We start from the raw sequence: 19,356 nt of genomic DNA, 5'->3' as shown, positions 1-19,356 counted from the left end.
GTTAACCACATGGCCTAAGAAGTGGACTTCACGAAGCCAGAAGTCGCATTTTGAAAACTTTGCGTACAGTTGCTCTTTTCGAAGAAGTTCCAAGATAAGTCGTAAGTGCTGCTCGTGTTCCTCCTGACTCTTGGAGTAGATTAGGATGTCGTCGATGAAAACAATGACGAACTTGTCTAGATATGGTTTGCACACCCTGTTCATAAGATCCATGAAAACTGCAGGCGCGTTCGTAAGCCCAAATGGCATGACCAGAAACTCGTAGTGACCGTAGCGAGTTCTGAATGCTGTCTTGGAGACATCCTCATCCCGGACTCTCAACTGATGATACCCTGACCTTAGATCAATCTTGGAATAGTAACTCGACCCTTGCAACTGGTCGAATAAGTCGTCAATACGAGGAAGAGGATAGCGGTTCTTCACTGTGACCTTGTTCAGTTTGCGGTAGTCTATGCACATTCTGAAATTGCCATCCTTCTTTTTCACGAATAATACTAGAGCTCCCCAAGGCGAAGAGCTAGGACGAATGAAGCCTTTATCCAAGAGCTCTTGTAGTTGCTTTGAAAGTTCTTCCAGTTCAGTTGGAGCTAAACGGTACGGTGCGCGAGCTATAGGTGCTGCTCCTGGAGCTAGCTCGACTTGAAACTCAACCTGGCGATGAGGCGGTAGACCAGGTAGATCTTCAGGAAACACTTGAGGAAAATCACGTACAACTGGAATATCCTCTATTCTTTTCTCTTTCCTCGATGCATCAGTAACTAATGCCAAAACGGCAGTATGACCCTTTCGTAAACATTTCTGAGCCTTCAAGAAAGAGATGATGCCAACCACAGCACCACTCTTGTCGCCTTGAACTTCGAGAGGTTCCTTACCCGAACGAGGAATACGAATGATCTTCTCCTTACATAGGATCTCTGCCTGCTGCTTGGATAACCAATCCATACCGATGTCGATGTCGAAACTACCCAGAACTATAGGAATGAGGTCGATGGAGAAAGTCTGACCAGCGAGGATAAGATTACAACCCTGAACTATTTGCGTTGCTTCTAGACTTTTACCATTAGCTAACTCTACGACATGTTTGGTATTTAGGGGAGTTGGTGCACGTTTTAACATTTGGCTAACTTTCAATGACACGTAACTTGTATCCGCACCCGAATCAAACAATACAGTAACATAAAAGTCGTCAAGAAGAAACTTACCCATAACGACGTTGGGATCATTTCTAGCATCACCCTGCCCCAACATAAATGCACGACCCCTTGCTTCATTGTCGTTGTTGTTCCCACCGTTGTTGTTGTTGCCATTTCCCTGATTGTTGTTATTGTTGTTGTTCTGGTTCCTGTTTAGCTGAGGACAGTGCCTTTTGAAGTGCCCTTCTGCGCCACAATGAAAACACCCCTTGTTACCCTGTTGCTGATTCTGCTGTGCTTGTGGCTGCTGCTGATTCTGGTTCGCAGGCCGAGGGCATCTACAATCCTTGGCCTCATGACCCATCTTGAGGCATCTTTGACAGCGACCCTTGTTACACTGGCCACTGTGGTGTCTGTTACAGTTGTTGCACTTTGGGAGGTTCCCTCGATATCCGCCCTGCCTGTGGCTACCTGAAGAGTGCTGACTGGGACTCTGATAACTGCCAGTCTTTCGCTGCTGAACCTAAGACTGAACTGAAGCTGATCCCTTGCTAGAATCCCCATCCCATTTTCTCTTGTTGTAACAAGGAGTAGCAAGTGTAGCAGAAGTGGTAACGGTAGCAGTAGCGCTGATACGTTTAGGCAGCCTGTTCTGTTCCACTGCCTGATCTGTGATGCGATGAGCGAGGCGTTGAATAGCCTGGATGTTGTCAAGATTAGCCGATGTCACATGGCTCTGAATTTCTGGCGCTAAACCCTTGAGATACAACTCAATACGCTTAACTGGAGGGTCCACCATAGTTGGACATAGCACGGCCAGCTCATTTGACCTTTTGGTATAAGCTTCAATTTCTGACCCAGTCATTTTCAAATGATAAAGTTCATCTTCCAACTTATGAATGTCTTCCCGAGTGCAGTATTCCCTTTTGATCAGTTCCTTGAAATCATTCCAAGGGGTGGCGTTAGCAGCTGCCAACCCTAAGATCTGCACTTGTGCGTTCCACCAAGTTAGAGCAATCCCCTCTAAAGTACCAGTGGCATATTTCACCCTGCGAGCCTCAGGGCATTCACACATCTCGAACACAGACTCGAGCTTTTCAAACCAGTGGAGGAGTCCAACCGCTCCCTCCGTGCCACTGAACGTGCTAGGACGACAATCCATGAAGTTCTTGAAGGTACACATAGGTTGCTGAACGTGTTGACCTAATGTGTAAGAACAAAATGAGGTTAAACATAAGAGTTGTTTAGGAACGTAGGATCTAAAGAGCCAAGGATGAGTTACGACTGCAGGGTATACCTCCTGCGTTTGCAGCTGCAAGTGCCGCAACAACTTGTTCATTGATAAGAGCCGTCAACTGGGCTTGTGTCAAGTTAATTCGTCCAGCCATTGATCTTCACATCAAAGGCAACATAAGTGAGAAAGGTTCGCGAATAGTGCGATGACAGTAGAGTGTAAGCACACAAGTAGTGAGCAAATGTGGTCTAAGCATACCTCGAGCAAAGTTCTATGTAATTCTAGCAAGTAGGCAATAAACATAAACCTTATTACCTAGGATGTTGAGTCTTGCACGTGGAGCGAAGCGTCGTTGTGGATCGTTGAGCACTGTACTGGTTATAGTCTGGTTTTAATAAAAAAAAACGTTTTCCCATATTAAAACCAAGTTCTCTATAACCAATGGCTCTGATACCAATCTGTCACACCCCCAAAATCCACCTGCGGAGTATCACCGCTTGGGAGCGTGACTGACCAGGATCAAGCCACCAATCATATAGAACAATATATATAGTAAACGTATTTGCAATTAAACCAAGCCAAATCCATATGAAAGGTGTTCCAAAACATAAGTAAGTTATCACTGTTTAGCGGAAGCGTATAAATAAAACCCATCATAATAAAGTATCAAATGTCATAAGTGTTTAACAAGACAATCACGATCCAAGCCCACAACGACCAGCTCCCCCCTTTGCAAGCTCCATGTACCTAACGACCTGCAAGGCATGTAACAGAGGATCAACAACTAGTTGAGCGAGTTCACAGAAAGTAAGTGCGTAATAGTAAGTTCGTTGGTAACATGTGGCTCTACTGGGCCGATAGTACGTTCTATTGGTGGGGGCTTCCCATGTTGTATAACCACTAGACTATTCGTAACCATAAGTGTTCTACATATCCCGAGAATAGTAATACGTACAAGTTTACGTAGGTTTTACGTAAGTATCCTTCACAACCGAGGATAGGGGTACGCGGGGGTTTACGTAGGTTTTACGTAAGTGCCTGACACAACCGAGGCAGTAGTGAGTATAAGTTCACGTAGGTTTTACGTGAGTGTCCTTCGCAACCTGAGGACAGTGAGTAGCATAAGTATACGTAGGTTTTACGTATGTGTCCTGCACAACCGAGGACGATGGTATGGTAGTCTAGTAACAGTGTATGTACGAATCTAGTCAATCTCATTCCTTCAATCCCATTCCCAAGCCCTTGGGAATCCCATGCCTTAGTAAGAGTGTGAACTCACCTTGATTTGCTCGGTATGTTATTGCTTCTAGGGTTAATTAAATGTCTAAGTCCGTTACACACGACCTAGGATACATTGCACATGATTCATTCAATTAGGGTTTACAAATCCTTGATATTCAAGCAACTGTGTTTTGTGTGTTTATTGTGTACATGATGATATCACATAGAATGTTCACACATGCAGGATCATACAGTTGCATTCAATATCATACAATCATATACATAGAATCATACATCACGTAAGCAGTCAATCATATTCACAATTCATGCGTCGCGTCTCTGATTTCACGGTTTAATCTTACGTGGATATTAATCTAGTTGCCACTGTTAACATACTTAATACATTTAGCAGTGTTAATAACTTCACAAGTTTAACGGAGTTGGTGGCTTACCAAGTGACATACACATATTGACAGATTCAACATTATATAACGCACATCTCAAGGCCTCATATTAAACACACACAAAATCAGACGGGGCCTTGTCCTTCTTAAAAGTTCGTACAAGTGTGTGGGGGGGGGGGTTTCCCCTGTTCAAAAGTCGGACAGGAAGTGTGGGGATTAAAAGTCGGATATGGGGGGTTTGGGGTTGAAATTCGGACAATGGGGATGTGGGGGGTTAAAAGTCGGACCAAGGGGATTGGCTTGAAACTCGGACCATACCACCTCCTTAAGAAACTCGGACCTTCTAATCTCCTAACATAAAGGTCGGACAACACAAAGTTCCAAAAAGCTCGGACCAAACAACCCCTCAAAAGGTCGGACAACACCATGGAGTTTAAAACTCGGACCCTCATTCTTTTACAAAAGTCGGACTAGGGTGACACGCCCCTAAAACTCGGACTCACATGCATTTAATAAAGGTCGGACCCCCTTCTAGGGTTAAAGGTCGGACTCTTGCACACTTATGAAACTCGGACAACTTGATATATGCATAAACATCGGACTACATCACATACAATTAAAGGTCGGACATGTTTCAATTGCAAAAACTCAGATACAAAGTTTTACAAATGTCGGACATCATATTTTGTATGCAAAACTCGGACAATTCACATTCAATAAAACTCTGACTAACAAAAAGTCATACGTTCTTTGCAATTGAAGCAGTTACGTTTTCTATGTTCAAGCAACCCTAATTTCATTCACAAGCGATGCGGTAAATCAAATCAACGATCAGTATCTTAACAAAATAGTCACCTAACGATCAGCAATGATTACGCAACAGAACATTAACTATTTCACAATAATCAAACATCAATCAATCACAGAACTATCATATGTAAAATTAGGGTTTCTATGAATCACACAATCAAGAACTAATAATAATCAAGCAATCAATTAGGGTTTACAAGTATTACAATAATCAATAAACAATTACCTTGAATGATTCTAGAGAAAATGTGGAATCAAAGTGCTGAAAGTCTTGTGCCAATGATGATGGTGATGATGATTGCCAGAGAAAGTGAAAGTACGTGCTTGGATTTTTGTGATATGATTAGTGAAAAGAGATTAGGGTTAAGTATAATTTAATTTTCACTAATTACTCCATACACCCTGAATTACTATATCTTACACAAGCACACCATCTCACCACCATTTCACAGTTTCACCACCAAGTTTATGCATTTAACAAATTTATCACAATTAACACATAACCATGCACAATCCCACAATACACTTCATTGTATCCAAAACGTTACAGTCTCACAGCAACTAATTGTGCAAATAAACAACTAAACAATACATGAACGTGCAATAAATGCGAAATAGGAATCTTGGAAATTCGAGTTGTCACAGCATGGGGAACAAGGTTGAGATTCAGCACCGCATTTCATCCTCAGACCGACGGCCAGTCGGAGCGTACCATTCAGACTCTCCAAGATATGCTTCGGGCATGTGCCTTAGAGTGGACTGGAAACTGGGATGAGTATCTCTGTCTTGTTGAGTTTGCCTACAATAATAGTTGGCAAGCTAGCAGTGGCATGGCACCCTTTGAGCTTCTTTATGGTCGAAAGTGTAGAGCTCCTATTTGCTGGGAGGAAGTTGGCGAGAAAATTATTGAACAACCTAAATTAGTGCAGATCACGAGTGAGAAAGTTGCTATCACTCGGGAAAAGTTAAAGGAAGCTCCGAGTCGAGAAAAGAGCTACGCCTACCGACATCGTCGAGTATTGAAGTTTAATGTTGGTGATCGGGTATTCTTGCGAGTTTCGCCTTGCAGGGGCATTCGCCGTGTTGGAATCAAAGGGAAGCTTAGTCCTAGATTTGTAACGCCCTGCGTCCCTAAACTTTAGACACTTGGCAAGAACAGTCCCTGAACTTCTAATTAGTTGTCAATTCTGGCCCCTGTAGTTTTATGGAGTTAATGTTTTGATACTTCTGGTAAGAATTTTGTTGATACTTGATGCTTGACACTATGATGCTTGATTCTTTATTCTAGATGCTTGATTCTTGACGCTTAAACTATGAGACTTGATACTTAATCTGGATACTTGACTCTTGATGCTTAATCTAGACACTTGATTCTTGATGATTAAACTAGATACTTGATTCTTGATTCTTTAGGATTCTTGATACTTTATACTTGGACTCTTGATTCTTGATGCTTGAGAAACTATGATTCTTGACTCTTGAGACTTAAATTGGTGCTTGACTCCTTAGACTCGTGAAACTTGATTCTTGGTTAAACGAGAGACTGGAGCCTTGTCACTGGCGGAATCTAAGAAACTTGGAAACTTTTGGTTTGAAATGTAATCTAGATACTTTACCCAAACTATACGCAACGCAACGCTAAATATAACTCGCAAAACGAATCTAAGTCAGGAATGCGGAAAGAAGGGAATGGCCAGAGTGGCCATCCGATCGGATGACCACCCGATCGGATGACCACTCGAACAACCAGCCACCCTATCCACCTTGCACCGCCCTAATGCACTCCCACACTATAAATAGACCTGTCACATCACCATTTTGAGTGGTGTGATAGCTTTGCTCGACCAGACACGCGCACTCTTCAATTCTTCATTTTCTTGCTGATTTCGGTATGTTTTAAGCCAGATTCCTGTACTTTCTTGATCTACACATCATTCTCTATGTGATTCTCACTTGAAATCACACTTTTCACCATGAAATCTCTCGGATCTGAGTTCTTGAGGGTGATGTCATCATGGAGGTTTGTGCAAACTAACATGTGATGTCATTCTAGGCAAGATCTAGCTCAGATCTAAGATGATTCATGCGTTTTTACACTAAATCAAACCTAAATCTAAGCTAAATCTAGACTTTTTCCTATAAAACTTAAGTATCTCCATTTTTTTCTCAAACTTTTACTTTATTCGGTGGAAATCGGGTCTAAACTAACTATAGATCTGATGAATAGTCGAGAGTTGGTATTGATCTAGGTTCTTACCGGTAAAAGACGAGTATGGCAACAGATCCCGACATAAACCCATTAGAAACAAACGACTGATCGAACAGGGGTGATTCCCACTCAATCGGAGTTTTGGGTGCTAAAGGGTTTTACCGTTGTCTCGATACGTGTCGTGCCGTTACCGTTAATCTAGAAACTTAGAAATTTAACAAACATGTTAAACGAGAACAAGGGTCGCCCGATCGAGTGGCAACCCAATCGGACAGCCGTCCGATCGGGCAACCACCCTATCAGGTGACACTTGCCTTAGTCTTGAAACTTGCAAACACTTGGTAAACAATCAAACTTGGAAGTCTGGTCAAATGGCAACCCGATCGAAAAGCCGTCCGATCGAGTAGCCATCTGATTGGGAGGACCAGGATACCTACACTCGGATCAAGTGGCAACCCAATCGGATGGCCATTCGATCGGGCAGCCATCTGCCTACTCTCATACGAATGCCATCCGATCGACTGGTAATCCGATCGGACAGTCGTCCGATCGGACAACCATCCGATCCAATGACCCATTTGACACTTTGAGCAACCTCGTTATTCTGCCCAACTTTTATCATATTGTAATCTAATCAGGCTAATTCTAAGAAGAGCTCCCTTTGATCCAATAGCAGTTTATACTGTTAAGCAATCACTGTGAGTATACTTGATCCCCTTTTACTTTAAACTTTTGGGGTGTAACATGTATTCTATGAAATTTAAATTTGAATCTTTGAAACTTATAATCTATCCTATGTGAAACTTGTGATTCTTGACTCTTTGTGCTATGTGACGTTTTATCCAGAGTGTGTAGTTCCGCCTTAACAATAGTAGCGTTATAGGAGATGCACCTCTCCCATTATTCTCGGGGGGGGGGGGGGGGGGTATTGTTAGGAGGATTCTAGTTTACCTTGAGTCTTGGGTAAACACTAAAGCATCAGGATACTTGGGCTATCACTGCGTGGGCTGCGACACTAGCACGACTGAAACTATTTTATTGTTTACATTATGGATATGAGTTGTTTTAATCTATTATTCTATTGTCAAACTTGTATACTCGAAAATACTTTTGTATTGATATTTTAGTACATGTTGCAGGCTGATAGGTTGCTTGGAATGCGTGGAATTCAGCTAGGAGATGCTTAGAAACGTCGCCTAGTTAACTTAGAATCTTTTGAACAATTTGAACAATATTCGTTTTGGTCTGTATTCGATACTTATGTTGGTTGTGTTTGCTTTTAGACAATGTTATGATGAATTTGATCTAATTTCTATTGAAACAAATAGTGTTATGGAATCTCATGAGCAATCTGAACGCTTAGTGCTCGCATCCCGATGTTTCCGCCATCGGTTAGGGTGTGACAGATTGGTATCAGAGCCATAACTATAGGGAATTAGGATAAGTAGGAATACTTGCCCTAGTCTATAGTTCTAGGAATCTTGTCTCTTATTTGTTGTTTAAGACTTATGTATTCTACCGTATCAGCTTCCTAGCAGCGCTTGTTTCTGTTAAACTTACATGCCTTTCCTAAGGCTAACATAATATACACTTGATGCTTTGAAAACACTGTTCACCGGTATTTGTATTTTGCACGAGATTTGCCTTCAAGACAGGGGTGACATCCAAACCTTGATGGAAAATCTCCATATTATTCTAGTGGGTCTTATCTGCGGATAAGTACCAACGCTGTTAGGGTACGATGTTGTCAAGTTAGAGGTGAAACTCAAATCTTGATAACTAGTCCCACTCCTTGATTTTCATGTCTCGCCAAAGTCTCGTAACTTCCGACCAATTGAGTACGTGAAATGACTAAAAGGACGAATATCATAGGCCTAACATCGATGACGTATTTGTCCAAGTAAGTCAAGACGTGTTACCTCAAATCGAAAGGGGTTCGAATCACTTTGGTTAGTCGCCGTTCCTCTACCCGGAACAATCCTATGTTTTATGAGCCTATCTTGCTTTTGTGTTATCTCGATTTTATGCTTATGGTTTTAAACTTGATTCTTCAATCATTTGGTACGCTTTTACACGAATCACACGTGGTCCACAATCTAAAACATAAATTCTAATCCCAGATCAAACTAAATTTATGAGGCTTTATTCTATGTGTAATCTATGTGATAATGTGATTGTAAAACACTAGATGTAACACAACATGGAATACGAGGGGAAAGTGACGTGTCCGAAGCGTGGTGGATAAGCCGCTGGTACTTCTTATATATAAGTGTTTCTGGCTTGTTACCAACTTTCATACCAAGTGCCATGCGAAATTTAGTGTCTGATGTGGGATCCTAAAGCTATGGAAGGTCTATTTGTGTAATCTATGAGAAACTTATGTGAAATCTATCGTATACTCTAGTGAAATCTATGTGTACGCTACGTATGTGTGATGGAGAAACAAAATACGAAACGTAGCCTAGCGCCGAAGACAGGGGGAAAGTGGCATGTCCGAAGCGTGGTGGATACGCCGCTGGTACTTCCTATATATAAGCGTTTCTAGCATGCTACCAAACCTTCGTACCACGCGCTAAGCGAAATTCGTAGTTTTGTAGGTTCGGGTTGGGTGATTGAATCTACCTTGTTAATCTATGGGGTTGAATCTATTTGGTTAATCTATGTCTGAGAAGTGGTGAAATCGAAAGCGGTGGCTAACGAGGCATGACACCGACGACGAGACGGACGTTGCATGATTGAAGCATGGTGGATACGCCGCTGGTACTTCCTATATATAAGTGCTTTCGTCATGTTGCCGAACTTTCGTAACACGTGCCATGCGGGATTTCGTTGTTTGTGGGATGTTAGTACGAGTCTACGTGAAACTATGTGAATCTATTTGGAGTCTATTGAATCTATTGAATCTATTGGAGACTATTGAACCTATTGAATCTATTTAGAGTCTATTGAATCTATTGAATCTATTGGAGAGTATTGAACCTATTGAATCTATTTGGAGTCTATTGAATCTATCGAATCTATTGGAGACTATTGAACCTATTGAATCTATTTAGAGTCCATTGAACCTATTGAATCTATGGGGATCTAATGAAACTATCGAAATCTATTGGAATCTACTTGAGACTATCTGAATCTATTTGGATTAATCTATGATGAGTATGGATATCGACATGTGAACATGACATCGAGTACGAGGTGGAAGTATTGTGCCCGAAGCGTGGTGGATACGCCGCTGGTACTTCCTATATATAAGCGCTTCCGACATACTACCAAGCTTCGCACAACATGCCATGTGAGGGTAGTGGATTGCAGTGCGTAATCTATTGGAAACTATTGGTTTAGTCTACGTGTGTATTGTGATAAAGATGAGTGTATTGTTTGGCAATTACGACACATAACATGACGTCGAGTGCGGGGTGGAAGCAATGTGCCCGAAGCGTGGTGGATACGCCGCTGGTACTTCCTATATATAAGCGCTTCTGACCTGTTGCCAAACTCCGTACAACGCGCCATGCGAAGGTCGTGGGTTTGCGGTATCTATGAGAATCTTGTGAATCTTGAGTCTTAGTCTACCGTGCGTGAATCTATGTTGACCTATGTTGATCTAGACTTATACGATCCTCTTATTGGATCTTTAGGATATCTTCTCGAAAGCTATCCGACACTCTCAGCAAATCCAGGGAGAAGTCTCAGAAAAAGATGATGTCGTTCATGGCCGACCAGATTGCTCGAGTCGTGCCAAAGATCGTCTCTGAGCTCCAAGGAACAAACATACCTCCATCCTCTATGGACTCCAAGGTTGAGAAGCAAAAGCCTACAAAGTTCAATTACAAACATTTTATCTCTTGCAACCCTAAGTGTTTCACGGGCAGTGATGGGGTGACTGCTATTCTCGAGTGGTTCGACAACATTAAATTTACCTTCATTAACAGCGAGTGCCCAGATCATTTGAAAACTAGGAGCGCAACTGGAATGTTCCAAGGCAGAGCGTTGGAGTGGTGGTCGAATGAGAGAAACATCCGTTTGAATGAAGAGGCATATGCTCTTCCATCGGCTGAGGTGCGAGAACTAATGATGCTTGAGTTCTGCCCTCCTCATGAACAACTGAAGTTTGAAGAAGAGTTTTGGCACTTGAAGCAGATTGGTGATGATAATCTGGCTTATACTACCCGTTTTAAGCAGCTGAGTTTTATCGTTCCTCACTTGGTTTCGACTCCTAAGCGAATGATAACCAAGTACATCAATGGTCTACCTCCTGCTATGCGAGATTCCATTGAAGCAGCTCAACTGGAAACTATTGAAGAAGTCTATCGTTTGGCAGCAAGTTTGAACAACAAGTGTGTGCGTGATAAACAATTCGCTACTCCTGCTCCCTCCAAGTCTACGAATCAAGTTACCCAGCAGCCAGGCTGCAGCAAGAACAAGAAAAGGAAATCCCAGGGTTCTGGATGTAATGTTGTTACTCCTGTTGCAAACCCTGCTGCTAAACCTGCTCCTGCTCCTGCTGCTGCTAACCCTGCTACTCCCGAGGCTAAGAAGCAATACATTGGGTCTCATCCCAAGTGTGCCACTTGCAACTACCATCATCCTACTGCTTCTGCATGTCGTCTGTGTGCCAACTGTAATCGCTATGGTCACACGACTCCTTACTGTCGTCAAGCTAACCCGACCCCGCAAGCTCAACAAGCCCCAGCTCAGGCGGCTCTACCTGCCCCTCCAGCACCTCTATAGAATCCCAAGCCAATCAACGCTGTTCGTGCATGCTACAAGTGTGGAGATACTACCCACCTCCGTAACCAGTGTCCTCAGCTGAACCAGGACCAGCAGCCAGCCGCTCGTGGACGAGCGTTCAATCTCAATGCAAATCAGGCTCATAATGACAATGATGTTGTCAATGGTATGTTCCTTGTCAATAACCTTTATGCTTCGATTCTATTTGATACTGGTGCCGATAAAAGCTTTGTGTCCATGGAATTTGAGTCTTTGATAAACTGTACACGCTCCAAGTTACCTGAGTCATTCTCTGTTGAGGTCGCTAATGGTAAGTCGATTCTTATAAATTCTATCGTGCGTGATTGTTCCTTAATTCTTAATGATCACTTCTTCTCTATTGATCTTATACCCATGCAGTTGGGTAGTTTTGATGTTATCATTGGCATGGACTGGTTGCGTAAGAACCATGCCGAGATTGTTTGTCATGAGAAACTTGTCCGCCTTCCTCTTCCCTCTGGTGATGCTTTGATCATCTATGGAGATCGACCTTCAAAAGGACTGAGATTGATGTCATGCACACAAGCGAGCAGAAGCTTACGTAAACAGGAACCTTGCTTTCTTGGCCCACGTGGTGGAACAAAAAGGCAAGGGGAAGAACATAAGCGACGTTCCAGTGGTGTGTGACTTCACCGATGTCTTTCCTGAAGATCTTCATGGTCTTCCTCTTCCCAGATCTATTGACTTTCGTATTGATCTCGTACCTGGTGCAACACCTGTCGCAAGGGCTCCTTACCGTCTTGCACCTTCTGAGATGCAAGAGTTATCTAGTCAACTCCAGGAGTTACTCGATAAGGGTTTTATTCGTCTAAGTACCTCCCCGTGGGGTGCTCCCGTTTTATTCGTCAAGAAGAAGGATGATTCGTTTCGTATGTGTATCGACTACCGTGAACTTAATAAGCTTACCGTGAAGAATCGTTATCCACTCCCTCGTATTGATGACCTATTTGATCAACTGCAAGGCGCGTCATGTTTCTCTAAGATTGATCTATGTTCTGGATATCATCAACTACGTGTCCTCGAAGTTGATATTCCTAAGACTGTGTTTCGTACTCGATATGGGCACTACGAGTTCGTAGTCATGCCTTTTGGCTTGACCAACGCACCTGCAGTGTTCATGGACCTTATGAACTGTGTCTGTAAACCCCATTTGTATCGCTTTGTGATAGTCTTTATTGATGATATTCTTATTTATTCTAAGTCTAAGGCTGATCATGCTCGCCACCTACGTCTGATGCTTGAACTTCTACGTGGTGAACGTCTGTATGCTAAGTTTTCTAAGTGTGAGGTTTGGATTGATGAAGTGCAATTTCTTGGTCATATCGTTAGTAGTTAGGGTATTCATGTTGACCCTTCTAAGATTGAGGCAGTGAAGAATTGGTGTACGCCTAAATCCGTGTCTGAGATTCGTTCTTTTCTAGGATTGGCGGATTATTACCGACAATTCCTCGCGGATTTTTCTAAAATCGTTGTTCCTCTTACTACACTAACCCAAAAGGAGGAACCTTTTGTTTGGGGTCCCGGACAAGAGGATTCCTTTCAAACTATTAAGAACCTTTTGTGTAATGCTCCTGTGTAAACTCTACCTGATGGCAACGACGATTTTGTGGTATATTGTGATGCCTCAAACCGTGGATTGGGCTGTGTTCTCATGCAGCGGGACAAGGTTATTGCTTATGCCTCTCGTCAGCTCTAAGTACATGAGAAAAACTATACTACTCACGATCTGGAGCTTGGTGCGGTTATTTTTGCGTTGAAGATCTGGCGACACTACCTTTATGGTACTAAGTGTGTGGTCTTCACCGACCATAGGAGCCTTCAGCATATCTTTGAACAAAAAGAGCTGAACATGCGACAGAGACGTTGGGTGGAATCGCTTAATGACTACGACTGTGAAATTAGCTATCATCCCGGCAAGGCGAATGTAGTAGCCGACGCCCTTAGTCGTAAGATCCATTTCAAGGCTATTCGTATCTCTAGTGATCTGCATGCTTGTATTTGTGAAGCTCAGTTTTCGTCAGCAAATGAAGGAAGTCTAACTGTGGAAGTTCATGGCGCTAATGTGAATCAGCTCGAAACTAAATCTGATGGTCTTCAGTACTATCTAAATCGCATCTGGGTGCCAGATCGCGATAATCTCCGTGAGCTCATAATGACCGAGGCTCACAAATCCCGTTACTCTATCCATCCAAGTGCCGATAAGATGTACCAGGATCTGCGTACGACTTATTGGAGGCCTGGCAAGAAGAGGGACGTTGCTGTATATGTGTCTAAGTACCTTACCTGCTCGAAGGTAAAGGCTGAACACCAGCGTCCCTCTGGACTCTTAGAACAACCAAGATCCCAGTTTGGAAATGGGACAGTATCGCTATGGATTTTATTACTAAGTTACCCCGTACCTCTAAAGGTCACGATAGCATCTGGGTGATTATTGATCGTTTGACCAAATCCGCTCACTTTCTTCCCATTCATGAAGATTACAGAGTGGAGAAACTTGCTCGAGTCTATACTGATGAGATTATATGCCGTCATGGTATACCTCTTGACATAATCTCGGACCGTGATGGTCGTTTTACTTTGCGTCTTTGGCAAACGTTTCAATCCGCTATGGGTTCGCACTTGAATCTTAGCACGGCCTTTCATCCTCAAACGGATGGACAGACCGAGCGTACTATTCAAACCCTAGAGGATATGCTCCATTCTTGTGTCATCGACTTTGGTGGTAACTGGGATGTACATTTACCATTGATAGAATTCTCGTACAACAATAGCTACCATTCTAGTATTCAGATGGCTCATTTCGAAGCTTTATATGGGCGAAAATGCCGATCTCCTCTCAGCTGGCACGAGGTTGGGGAAAAGCAGTTCACTGGCCCTGAGATTGTTCAAGAGACAACGGATAAGATTCTTCAGATCCGTGATAACTTGATCAAGGCTAGGAGCAGACAGAAGAGCTATGCTAATAATAGGCGGAAGCCTCTGGAATTTGTTGTCGCTGACCGAGTTCTACTTAAGGTATCTCCCTGGAAGGGAGTAGTTCGTTTTAGGAAGAAGGGAAAGCTTGCTCCTTGCTATGTGGGTCCTTTCGTGATACTCGAAAGGATTGGCAAGGTAGCATACAAACTCAACTTGCCACAAGAGCTAAACAACGTGCATCCAGTGTTCCACGTATCTAACCTATGTAAATGCCTAGCCGACGAAGGACTGCAGGTTCCTCTTGAAGACTTGCAAATAAACGAAGCTGTTCAGTTTGTGGAGAAACCGGTCGAAATCATGAATCAAACTGTCAAGAGTCTGAGGCGCTGCAAAATTCCCATTGTTAAGATTCGATGGGAAGGAAAGCGTGGTGCCGAATTCACTTGGGAGTTGAAAAGTGATATGAAGGCCAAGTACCCGCATCTCTTCGAGCAATCTTCTTCTAATATTTCGAGGACGAAATCTCCTAAAGGAGGGGAGACTATAACGCCCAGCGTCCCTAAACTTTAGACACTTGGCAAGAACAGTCCCTAAACTTCTAATTAGTTGTCAATTCTGGTCCCTGTAGTTTTATGGAGTTGATGTTTTGATACTTCTGGTGAGAATCTTGTTGATACTTGATGCTTGACACTATGATGCTTGATTCTTTATTCTAGATGTTTGATTCTTGACGCTTAAACTATGAGACTTGATACTTAATCTGGATACTTGACTCTTGATGCTTAATCTAGACACTTGATTCTTGATGATTAAACTAGATACTTGATTCTTGATTCTTTATGATTCTTGATACTTGATACTTGGACTCTTGATTCTTGATGCTTGAGAAACTATGATTCTTGACTCTTGAGACTTAAATTGGTGCTTGACTCCTTAGACTCGTGAAACTTGATTCTTGGTTAAACGAGAGACTGGAGCCTTGTCACTGGCGGAATCTAAGAAACTTGGAAACTTTTGGTTTGAAATGTAATAATCTAGATACTTTACCCAAACTATACGCAACGCAACGCTAAATATAACTCGCAAAACGAATCTAAGTCAGGAATGCGGAAAGAAAGGAATGGCCAGAGTGGCCATCCGATCGGATGACCACCCGATCGGGTGACCACTCGAACGACCATCCACCCTATCCACCTTGCACCACACTAATGCACTCCCACCCTATAAATAGACCTGTCACATCACCATTTTGAGTGATGTGACAGCTCTGCTCGACCAGACACACGCACTCTTCAATTCTTCATTTTCTTGCTGATTTCGGTACGTTTTAAGCCAGATTCTTGTACTTTCTTGATCTACACATCATTCTCTACGTGATTCTCACTTGAAATCACACTTTTCACCATGAAATCTCTCGGATCTGAGTTCTTGAGGGTGATGTCATCATGGAGGTTTGTATAAACTAACATGTGATGTCATTCTAGGCAAGATTCGGTCTTCGTGTAGCTTGATTTCACTATTTAACGTCTCGTTTATTGATTTGCTGACAAATTACAAGTTCCGGAGACAAACCGGCAGGGCTTCGCCTTTACATGTACACACACTACTACTGAACCGCTCATATGACACTCCTATATATAGACATATGGGTTCGGTTATATGGCTTAACAGATGAGCGAACCTATATGGTTAACAGATGAGCGAACCTATATGGTGTCACATAAGCGAACCTCCTTATGTGTCACATAAGCGAACCTCTCTAGTACACATATTCTTGATTTCCGTTCACTATACAATCAGCCCTAGCCTAAGACTCGAACTAAGATGTAGTCGACAGACAACTGCACCAACAGACTCCCCCTTGAATGTTGACGGAATCTTCAGTGAGAGTCTTCAAACATTGACAGCTCTTCAATCTTGATCGGTCTTCTTCAGGAACTATTCTTGTTATAAAGTACCTGGATCTTTCTCTGGCTCTAACTTTCATCAGACTCCCCCTATCATCATGCTGGGATCGCCGTCTGGAAATCGTTGTCACCATTGAAATCAACTCCTGGCTTTATCAGATTAAACTTCCTCTCAGGTTCTGATGTATCTCCTGGCTTTCCCTAGCAACAGGATCAGAAACCTGCACAACTCAAACAATCTATCACAAACAAACACAATTGTGATTCAACTTAATGAATCAACTAATCAATTAAGAATATTCAAGAATTTTTCAAATTTAAAGCCTATTCAACTTTCCAAAATCTGATTAAACACTTCAAACCAATTTAGCCAAACCTCTTGTTCATCAAGTTTAGCCTTTGAGATTTTGAATTTCAGCTCTCCAACATCAGTTGTCGAAAATCTTTTTGAATTTTTCAAATATGAAATACAAATGCAATAACATCAATTAAAATGCAGAAATGAAATATATACAAACATATTTTTGTGAGTTCGTGCAATAGGATCATATCAACTGCTGACTAAACACTAGTACCGTTAAGCTGTTATTTCATTTTAAGCTTTTAAACAGTTCGCGTAGATTGCCGATATTCTGATCCACTTAAATTCTCACAAAATGTTCAACTCGTTCGGGATACGGATTTAGTGTTTTTAGAACTTGAACATCTACATGTGTCCCACCTCAGTATATACTCCCGTATCCAGATTCCAATATTCAGTCTTACAGGTGAGTATACCACAGATGATATCTGTTCAGGGGTTAAATGCGAGGGCCGTGAGAGCTCAGGTCGATACTTCCGTATACGCAGAGAGATGACGGCTTCGACTTTAGGTGGGTCCCCTTTAGAGGATCTTTTATTACAACAGCAAAGATTATCAATTTTATTGTTTAATCAGATTACTGAGGGCGAGCTTATGTTTCAAAGCTTTTTGCAGAAAGTATTATCCGAGGACTAGGTCAGTACTTCCATACAGCAGAAGTCCCGGGATAATACCCCAGATATCACTGAGCATAAAGACCTAGTATCTCAGAATACGGGACCCTTCAAACAGGATTTCAGGGGTTACCTATATATCCTGGAGGTGTTCCCCACGTAGACGCAAGTGAAATTTATGTTTATATCCCAAACTGATCTACTAATTCTGTGAAAACCTACCGGCACATCTTTAGCGAGACTGCTTAATTGCATTTATACATTACAAATCTTTAGCGTACTGTGCCAGTCTAGCTGATGTACTATCATTTCCCCTATTCGCACTTAAAACTCATTTTTTTAATTTTTCAATGTTTTTGACATTTTCAAATTTTCTAATTTTTTTAAAATTTTACTCCCCCTAAAATCAAAATATGTTTCAATTTTGATTTTCTGGGAAAATTTGAAACAAACTATACAAAGCTTTGACAACATGATATCGAATTGCTTCGATTCGCCATCCACTTGACGTAAACAATCAGAACTCCCCCTCTCAACAAACTATTTTCCATTATGAGCTCAAAACACTTAAGTTTATTTTAATCAAAATGGTTTTTCCAGAAAAATTAGTTTGTTTACCAAACATTTGTAGGTTCGGGGTTATCTCATCATCTTGTTTTCTACACACGCATGACAGATTTTACAATTTCAGTTTCAAAATCCAAACAACATTTGTAGAAAATCAAGTACAACTTAATGTCCATGATTTACCACATGTAAGGCGAAAAATCACCAAAGTGAAATTTCTCAAGAAATATGCCGATTCATGTTCCACGCTTACCAACCTGGGAACTCCGGCAAGTCAGGTTTTTCTATTTGAACAGATTCACCCAAGCCTGACGGTCCTTGGGTGATTTCGAATTCTTATTCAACAATGGTGGAAAATTTGCATCATCCATTGTTAAACCAGAATTCTCCTTTTTTACCTTAACCAATGGCTCCTCTGGTTTTGACGAACCAGAATCATTGCCCGCAGGTGGCTTGTCTGACTTTGACCTGTCAGATTCATCGCCGACCATTTTCTTCTTCCTCTTTTCCTCTTTTGTCCTCAGATTTGTTTCTGATGAACTCATCTTGCTTAACTTTGCAGCCGAGGAAGCTGATTCATCAGAACTCTTATTCTTTCCAACGGATGAACCTGGGGACAATATCTTCTCGAGATATTCTCTCGCCTTCTTCCTCTTTTTCCTCAGTCTGTCTTTCTGCCCCTGTGAAAGTTTAACTTTCTTTTCTTGAATTGACTGTTCTTGAACTTTAGGTTTTAGAACCTTCTGTTCATGGGGCTTGACTTTGACTGGAACTGTTGCCAATTTATGAGATTTAGCCCTCAATCTGTCATTCGATCTTCTTGAGCAATCTCTGGCAATGTGACCTCTGATGTTGCAGTTAAAGCATTTTCTCGATTCAAAATACCGACTCTGGCAATTAACAGCAATGTGTCCTTGATAGCCGCATCTGTAACACATCCTGTTATCATACCAGTTACCACCTTCGTACCAAACACTCAAGTCGTAACACTGTTTGGCCTCGTGGTAGTCGTTTCTTCTCTTCTTAGCTGAATTTGGCTTTTGAGCACTGTGGTCTAACCTGCACCACTTATTACCAACATTTTTTGAGTTTTCATTTTTTACTTTTTGTAATTTTTTATTACGATTGGATGATCGATCTGATGAACTTTTATTATCTTTTTGTTTCTGTTCCACTTTCTTCTTCAAAGGTCTTTGTTTAGAACATTCAC

Source organism: Helianthus annuus, chromosome 9 (genome assembly GCF_002127325.2).
Source record: "Helianthus annuus cultivar XRQ/B chromosome 9, HanXRQr2.0-SUNRISE, whole genome shotgun sequence".
Taxonomy (NCBI): domain Eukaryota; kingdom Viridiplantae; phylum Streptophyta; class Magnoliopsida; order Asterales; family Asteraceae; genus Helianthus; species Helianthus annuus.
The sequence above is the reverse complement of the archived record's forward strand: the minus strand, read 5'-3'. Positions refer to the sequence as shown.